Raw genomic sequence first — 9,367 nt, 5'->3', positions numbered from 1 at the left:
TGACTACAAAGGAAGCAGCAGGACTCATGGACGTGTCCAAGCCAGGGTATCGGTAACCTCTGACCTGTGACCCCCTGACCCTGAGTCATTCTCACCCTGGGATGCCAATCTCTGATCCTTGACCTGTCCCCAGGGCCAGGGCCCCAGCATGCCCCACCGGTGTCCCCATCCGCTAGGACTGGACCCTTTGATGCCCCAAGTCACAGCGGGGCAAATGGGCCCAGGATGGCAACAGACTCGGCCAATGTCACATGGCTGCCTGTGGCAGAGCCAGGAACGGATCCCCACTCTCCCAATCAAATCCCCACAGACACCAAGGGTCCTAAACCACCATCTGAAAAGGATGGCATAGGAGTAGATTGAAGCTAGGCTGCTCCCCCACCCCTGCATGGATTTGTCCCACCAAGCTGTTCCACATCAGGGGAAATCCACACAGACCTTGGCCAAATGGTTGACCATAAATTAGAGGCGGAAAGTAGAAGACATGCAGGGCCAGGAAAAGAGAGCATGACAGGAGGGTATATTCTGCTTGTCACGACCAAAATACAAGGAAGTTCAAGATAAGGATTTCCCTATCAGCACTGAGAAAAGACTGTCCCCTGAAGAGCAATGAAGGGGGAAAAAAGCATAATTGTGTGGAAAAGATGGCAAATGCACCACTGTCATGTAACGCTTCACCTTACCACCCAGTCAGGATTGGACAATGACTAATGGATGCAGAAAATAATAATATAGGGCTTTTCATCAATAGATGTCAAAGCACCTCAAAATCTTTAATGTATTTCTCCTGCAAACAGCCCTGAGAGGCAGGACAGTGCTATTATCTCAGGGTTTTTTTGCATATTGGGAACTGAGGCACAGAGACTTCCCCAAGATCACAGAGGAAGTCAGCATCACGTCAACATATACAAAGTAAATATCCTTAAATCACACTTTAAGAAGTTCTCAAGCAGCATTTTGCTTACTTTGCCCATCTGCACATTTTGATTATTATTGATGGTAATATGTTTCATCAGTTTGTCTGTGTAACAGTGAAATCAATGTTTACTGACATTTCCTGATAAAAATCTTATCCTTCCAAGCCTCCTTTAAGATCAAACCCCAAATACACCATGAAGCCCCCTTCCAGTCAGATGCCATGCAGGGAGTGTGCCATCACACACTCTCAACTGAGAAGATGGGATTAGAAACAGCAGAAGAGAATTGTGTCTGGTTAGATGATGCTGATACCAGATCACAGCATTCTTAACACAAATAATGAAGGATTTGGTATATTGTACATATTGGCATTGCATCTTTAAGGTGCACCTTAATTTCTTCAGACAATCACCACTTGATCTGCAGCAACTGTGAGGAGTTGTTACTAAGTAAGAGAGGCCCAGATCCTGACAAGTATTTAGGCACCTCACACCCACTGAAATCAGTGGGAGTTAGGAACCTCAGTACCTTTGATGATCTTAGCCCAAGCCAGTAACTAGGTGGTTGCCTAATTAATTACATACACTGGATACTCTCACTACCTTGCTAACTTTTAGAATTGTGTTTTTCTTTGTGAGCCGCTGGGGTAGCAGCAGATACTCTCAAAGGCTGCATTGCCTCATTTTAATTAGGTGTATAGCATATGTATTTATTTAAAGCATCTTCCCATCTGTGCACATTTGATATTATGCTTTACTCCAGGTATTATTTGTTCATGTAGCATTTATTCAGGTGTACCCTGCCTCACTGGAGTGGAGATGGAAATTGTTGCTGCTAGGGCAAGCTCCCTGGTTGATAGGCTGGGCCCAGATGAGGCTAGACATCCCACCACCACCTCCAGTTGGCTCCATCTTGAGGTTGCATTGGGTTCTCAGCCAGACTAGGCCCATTGTCAAGGCTTGACCAGCCTTAATGTGAATTGGGGTAAGGTCTAGAGGAGGAACGATCCTTCTTTGGTGGCACTGTCTGAAGCCTGGATCCTCCTTTCCAAGGCTGCAGTAACACCACTGCCACTGCAACAAAGAATCCTGTGGCACCTTATAGACTAACAGACGTTTTGCAGCATGAGCTTTCGTGGGTGAATACCCACTTCTTCAGATGTCACCCACGAAAGCTCATGCTGCAAAACGTCTGTTAGTCTATAAGGTGCCACAGGATTCTTTGTTGCTTTTACAGATCCAGACTAACACGGCTACCCCTCTGATACTTGACACCACTGCCACTGATACCATTTTTGATTGAAAGCCATCCCATCTGGGTTCAAATAACTGGTTCTCATCTTCTCTAGAAACAAATAGCCACCCTTCTTTCTGGTTCCTTTTGCTAGTGACAGCGCTTGGACATTTCCTAGCCTCCCTTCTCAATGTTGCTATTCCTTCTCTTTGTCTCTTTCCAGGGGACACAGCAGCAGCCAGACACTCATGAGAAACCCCTCCCAAAAAACCCTTCACTCTCCCTCCATCTCCCATAGGCTAGGATTGGTGTCTATCTCCTTTTGCCAACCAATCTGCCTCGAGGGGCTTTTTCCAAGGCCCAACCATCACTTCTTAGAGCAGTGGTTCCCATACTGATCCTTGCTGCCTTTTTTCAAACCAAGCACTCCCAGCCCTCCAACCCCACTCCGTATTGTTAACAGTCTGCCTGTATTTTAATTAAAGGGAATTAAATTGTTTTAAAACATGCCTTTACATGTTGATGTTCAAGAATGGTGGATATTCAATACGGGACATTACAAAATGTTTGAATACAAGTTATTGCATCATTTGAAACTGCAATACATCATCACCTATCCAGCCTATACTAGAATTCCTTTGCAACAACTATTACAAATAACACACATGTTACAACATTAATATTTTCCTCTAACAAAACATCTTGCATCCATGGATCCTTGGACCTGGCGTCCTCTGAGTGGGAGTCAGAGGCCTTGCTATGCCCCCTGGACTTCACTTATTTTTGATTGTAGGAAGGAGTGGTGGTATCTCCTGAGGTTACCCATTTCTAGCACCAACATAAGCAGACATCTAAATATAATGTGGATTTTCTTAACTTGGGGTATGTCTACACAAGAAACGCTAAGCTACACAGCTGCAGCTGCACCACTCTTATCACCTGATGCTGTCAAACCCAGTTTAAAGCCCTCCTCACTAGGTTAGCCAGTCTGGATCCAAATATGTTCTTCCCCTGCCTTGATCGGTAGAACTTCTCCAGTGGAGGGCAACAAAAATGATTAGGGGGCTGGAGCACATGACTTATGAGAAGAGGCTGAGGAAGCTAAGATTGTTTAGTCTGCAGAAGAGAAGAATGAGCAGGGATTTGATAGCTGCTTTCAACTACCTGAAAGGGAGTTCCAAAGAGGATGGATCTAGACTGTTCTCAGTGGTACCAGATGACAGAACAAGGAGTAATGGTCTCAAGTTGCAGTGGGGGAGGTTTAGGTTGGATATTAGGAAAAACTTTTTCACTAGGAGGGTGGTGAAGCAGTGGAATGGGTTACCTAGGGAGGTGGTGGAATCTCCTTCCTTAGAGGTTTTTAAGGTCAGGCTTGACGAAGCCCTGGCTGGGATAATTTAGTTGGGGATTGGTCCTGCTTTGAGCAGGGGGTTGGACTAGATGACCTCCTGAGGTCCCTTTCAACCCTGATATTCTATGACTCTATGACACTACAGTGATGGAGGGGTTTTTTCCATAGTTGTAGTAAATCCACTTCTCTGAGAGGCAGTAACTAGGTTGACAAAAGAATTCTTCCATTGACCTCGCAGTGTCTACACCAGGGTTTTGGTCATCTTCACTACATCATACAGGGAGTGACATTTTTCACATTGCTCAGGGCTGTGAAAATTTTCACTAACTTTGTAGTGTAGACCTGCCCTTATATTCTCTTCTTTCTTACCTACTGTAACAAGCAGTGCAATAGTTAATAATGGTAACTTTGAAGTAGTATGATCTTTGAAGTAGTATCCTCTGAGTGAGCACTCACTGAAATGAATGGAGCACTTCAGAGCTATTGTTTCAGACATTTTGCAAGTTCAGGCAAACAGCATTGCATCAGTTACAGTTGGTGCCACATTTAGGAAAGGTGTAGACAAATTGGAGAGAGTCCAGAGAACAAAAATGATAAAAAGTTTAGAAAATCTGACCTACAAAGAAAGGCTAAAAATACTGGGCACGTGTACTCTTGAGAAAAGAAGACTGAGGGTGGACCAGATAAGAGTCTTCAAATACATTAAGGGCTGCTAGAAAGAGGACAGCGATCAATTGTTCTCCATGTCCACTGAAGGTAGGACAAGACATAATGGGCTTAAACTGCAGCAAGGGAAATTTAGGTAAGATATTAGGAAAAACTATCCAACTATAGAAGTAGTTCAGCTTTGGAATAAGGCTTCCAGGGGAGGTTGTGGAATCCCCATCATGGAGATTTTTAAGAACAGGTGGGATAAACACCTGTCAGGGATGGCCTAGGTTTACTTGGTCCTGCCTCAGCTCAGGGTGCTGGACTTGATGACTTCTCCAGGTCCCTTCCAGCCCTCTCCCCTAGATCAGAGAGGGCCTGTGAATAGAAGACCCCATCTACCCTAGTCTCCTCTGTCAGGCTTCAGGGCCTGGTCATAGAATCATAGAACTGTAGGACTAGAAGGGACCTCGAGAGGTCATCTAATCCAGTCCCCTGCACTCAAGGCAGGACTAAGAATTATTTAGCGCATCCCTAACAGGTGTTTCTCTAAACTGCTCTTAAAAATCTCCAGTGATGGAAATTGCACAACCTCCCTGGACAATTTATTTCAGTGCTTAACCACCCTTACAGGAAGTTTTTCCTAATGATCACCTAAACCACTCTTGCTGCAATTTAAATCCATTGTTTATTTTCCTATCCTTACAGGTTAAGGAGAACAATTTTTCTCCCTCCTCCTTGTAACAACCTTTTATGTACTTGAAAACTGTTATGTCCCACCTCAGTCTTCTGCAAACTAAACAAACCCATTTTTTTCAGTCTTCTCTTATAAGTCATGTTTTCTAGACCTTTAATCATTTCTGTTGCTCCACATCTTTCCTGAAATGTGGCACCCAGAACTGGACACAATACTCCAGTTGAGTCCTAATTAGCATGGAGTAGACCTGAAGAATTACTTCTGGTGTCTTGCTTACAACACTCCTGCTAATACATCCCAGAATGTTTGCTTTTTGTGCAAGTGTTACACTGTTCACTCATATTTAGCTTGTGATCCACTATGACCCCCAGATACCTTTTTGAAGTACTCCTTCCTAGGCATTCATTTTGTATGTGTGCAACTGATTTGTTCCTTCCTAAGTGGACTACTTTGCATTTGTCATTGACTTTCATCCTGTTTACTTCACACCATTTCTCCAATTTGTCCAGATCATTTTGAATTTTAATCCTACCCTCCAAAGCAGCAGTTCTCAACCAGAGGTCCGAGGGCCCCTGGGGGGGCTGCGAGCAGGTTTCAGGGGGTCCGCCAAACAGGGCTGGCATTAGACTCATTGGGGCCCAGAGCAGAAAGCCCACAGTGCCCTGAGCTTCACCACCTGGGGCTGAAGCGAAAGCCTGAGCAGTTTAGCTTCATGGGGTACCCTGTGGTGTAGTGCCTCATGCAATTGCCCTGTTTGCTTCCCCCTAATGCCAGTCCTGGCTTTTAGAATCATAGAATCTCAGGGTTGGAAGGGACCTCAGGAGGTCATCTAGTCCAACCCCCTGCTCAAAGTGGGATCAACCCCAACTAAATCATCTCAGCCAGGGCTTTGTCAAGCCTGACCTTAAAAACCTCTAAGGATGGAGATTCCACCACCTCCCTAGGTAACTCATTCCAGTGCTTCACCACCCTCCTAGTGAAATAATTTTCCCTAATATCTGACCTTTTATATGCAGTAAAACAGTTGTGCTGGTACAGGTGGGCTGTGGAGTTTTTATAGCATGTTGTGTGGGGAGGGGGGCGGGGGGGATCTCGAAGGAAAAGGTTGAGAACCCTGCTCCAAAGCACTTGCAATCCCTCCCAGTTTGATATAATCTGAAAACTTTATAAGTGTAGTCTCTGTGCCATTATCTAAATCATTGATGAAGATATTGAATAGAACCAGATCCAGAACTAATCCCTGCAAGACCGCCCTCAATATGCCCTTCCAGGTTGACTGCGAGCCACTGATAACTAATCTCTGGGAATGGTTTTCTTAGCAGTTATGCACACACCTTATAGTAGCTCCATCTAGGTTGCATTTCCCTAGTTTACGAGAAAGTCATGTGAGACAGTATCAAAAGCATTACTAAAGTCAAGATATACCACATCTACCACTTTTCCCCTATCCACAAGGCTTGTTACCCTGTCAAGGAAAGATATTAGGTTAGTTTGACATGATGTTACTTATCACCTTGTTATCTTTTAGATGTTTGCAAAATAATGATTTGCTCCATTATCTTTCCAGGTTAAGATGACCGGTCTGTAATTCCCCAGGTTGTTCTTATTTCCCTTTTTATACATGGGCACTATATTTGTGCTTTTACAGTCCTCTGGAATCTTTTCTGTCTTCCATGACTTTTTGAAGATAATTGCTAATGGCTCAGATCCCTCCTCAGTCAGCTCCTTGGAGAATTCTAGGCTGTATTTCATCAAGCACTTGTGACTTGAAGACATCTAATTTTTTAGTAATTTTTAACTTTTTTCCCTATTTGAGCTTCCGATCCTACCTTATTTTCATTGGCATTCACTGTATTAGATGTCCAGTCACCACCAACCTTCTTGGTGAAAACCGAAACAAAGAAGTTATTTAACACTTCTGCCATTTCCACATTTTCTGTTATTGTTCCCCGCCTCAATCAAGTAATGGGTCTACCTGGTCCTTAGTCTTCCTTGTATTTCTAATGTATGTGTAGAATGTTTTCTTATTACCCTTTATGTCTCTAGTTAGTTTAATCTTGTTTTGTGCCTTGGCCTTTCAAATTTTGTCCCTACATACTCGTGTTATTCTTTCTTTGTAATTTGACCTAGCTTCCACTCTTTGTAGAACACTTTTTGAGTTTCGGATCTTAAGCTAAGGTGGTCTCTTGTCATACTTCCTCTGTTTTCTACGCAGGGAGATAGTTTGCTCTTCTGCCTGTAATAATGTCTCTCTGAAAAACTGACAACTCTCTTGAATGGTTTTTCCCCTTAGACTTGCTTCCCATGGGATCCTACCAACTCCCTCACTTTGCTAAAGTCTACCTTCTTAAAATCCATTCTCTTTATTGTGCTGTTTTCCCTCCTACCATTCCTTAGAATCACAAAGTCTACCATTTCATGATCACTTTCACCTAAGCTGCCTTCTACTTTCAAATTCTCAACCAGTTCCTCCTTATTTGTCAAAATCAAGTCTCCCCTAGTGGCTTACTCCACCTTCTGAAATAAACTGTCTCCAATACATTCCAAGAACCTGTTTGATAATCTGTGCCTTGCCGTGTTATTTTTCCCAAAGTATGTCTGGGTAGTTGAAGTCCCCCATCACCACCAAGTGCTTTGGATGATTTTGTTAGCTGTTTAAAAAATAGCCTCATCCACCTCTTCTAGGTGGTCTGTAGTAGACCCCACCATGACATCACCCTTATTTTTTACCCTTTAATGTTACCTAGAGATTTTCAACAAGTCTGCTTCCTATTTCCATCTTAACTTAGGCCCAAGTGTATACATTTTTAATAGATAAGGCAACACCTCCTCCCTTTTTTCTCTGCTTGTCCTTCCTGAGGAAGCTGTATCCTTCTATACCAATATTACGTGTATTATCCCACGTCTCTGTGATGCCAAGTGTAATAGTTGTGTTTATTAACTAACATTAGTTCTTCCTGCTTATTAGCCATACTTCTTGCATTAGTATACAGACATCTAGGATACTGATTTGATTTTCCCCCCTGTTCTCTCTTACCCCTACTATAACGGCCCATGCTTCCCCCCCTCCGATTCCAACCCTCCTCCCAGGTCTTCATGTTTTGGAATTACCAGTGGGCTTTTGTCACCTGCTGCTGTCGAACCCAGTTTAAAGCCCTCCTCAGAAGGTTAGCCAGTCTGTATCCAAATATGTTCTTCCCCTGCCTTGATCGGTAGATTCCATCTCTGCTTAGCAATCCTTCTTCCCTGGCGACACCATCCTCACAGCCAGGCATTCATTTCCAGGATGCATCTGTCTCTGTCTGGGCCCCTACCCTTGATGGGAAGGATCAAAGAGAACACCACCTGCGCCCCCAGCTCCTTCACCCTTACTCCCAGAGCCCTGTTGTCACTTCTGATCTGCTTAGGGTCATACTTTGCAGTATCATTAGTGCACGTATGAATGACTAGCATAGGGTAGGAGTCAGAGGGCTGGATGAGCCTCAACAATCCCTCCGTAATGTCTTGGATACGGGCCCCTGGCAGGCAGCATACCTCCTGGGTGCCTCCACCCCCCTCAAAGAGTCACCAACCACCACTACCCAATCCTATCTGTCATGGAACAGATAGTGCTGGTGGTATTGACAGATGATCCAGATGTAAGAGATGGTCAGGAATTTTTTAAAAAACTGTTTTTAAATTTAAAAAATGCCCATTCATCATTCCCCAAACTGTTTCCAAGTAGGGTCAATTTTGACAAATCTGACTCAAAAAATTTGGTAAAAAAGTTTCAAAATCCCATTTCAATATTTTCAAATGAAAAAGTTTTGTGTTTTCCAAGTCAAACATGACTGTTCATTTTGCAATCTTAGGAAATTTAGACAAAAAAAAAAAGTTAACAAAACCAAAACTTTTTTGCTTAACTCAAACTGACTTTTCTGTTTGTCAGTTCACATACATTTTAGAAATCATACTGATTTGGGAGGGGAAAATTCTTTGAAACCTCAAATTCTCACAGGACAGGAAATCCTTTTCCTACCCACTCCTACTAGCTACACATTCTTCCATTGCTGGACCTCTTTACAGTAACGATGAAATCCTGCTGTTGTGCCTCAGAAGCAGCAAAGGCCAGTGGGACTGCACTTAGAAGGCTTCAGTTGTGTCACTAAGACTACTTGATCCTCCCCCTCCAGAGTTCCTGAGGGACCCAGCCTCTCTCTGATCCTATTAAAGAGCTAGGTGAAAGAACATGGACTAAAATGCCAGCACTACGGACACACCAACCAGCTTTACATCATCTTTGCACCCCCCACGATGCTGGCTGAGATGAGCCCCCCTAACTGAAGAGCAGCTGCTGAGGCCAAATCGAGTTCTGACTGAGGAGATGGTGGTTGGCAATGGAAGCACACTGAAGAACTCTCTATTTCCATAGCATCACTCTCCATTGAAAGCAGCTTGCTGCTGGATTGCTAAAATGATCCATTGCCTCCTTATTCACCTGGAGTCCTTGCGGCTAACCCTGGCCTTGAGAAAAGGCTGCT

Source organism: Mauremys mutica, chromosome 4 (genome assembly GCF_020497125.1).
Source record: "Mauremys mutica isolate MM-2020 ecotype Southern chromosome 4, ASM2049712v1, whole genome shotgun sequence".
In the NCBI taxonomy this organism is placed as follows: domain Eukaryota; kingdom Metazoa; phylum Chordata; order Testudines; family Geoemydidae; genus Mauremys; species Mauremys mutica.
Note: the sequence above shows the minus strand (reverse complement) of the source record.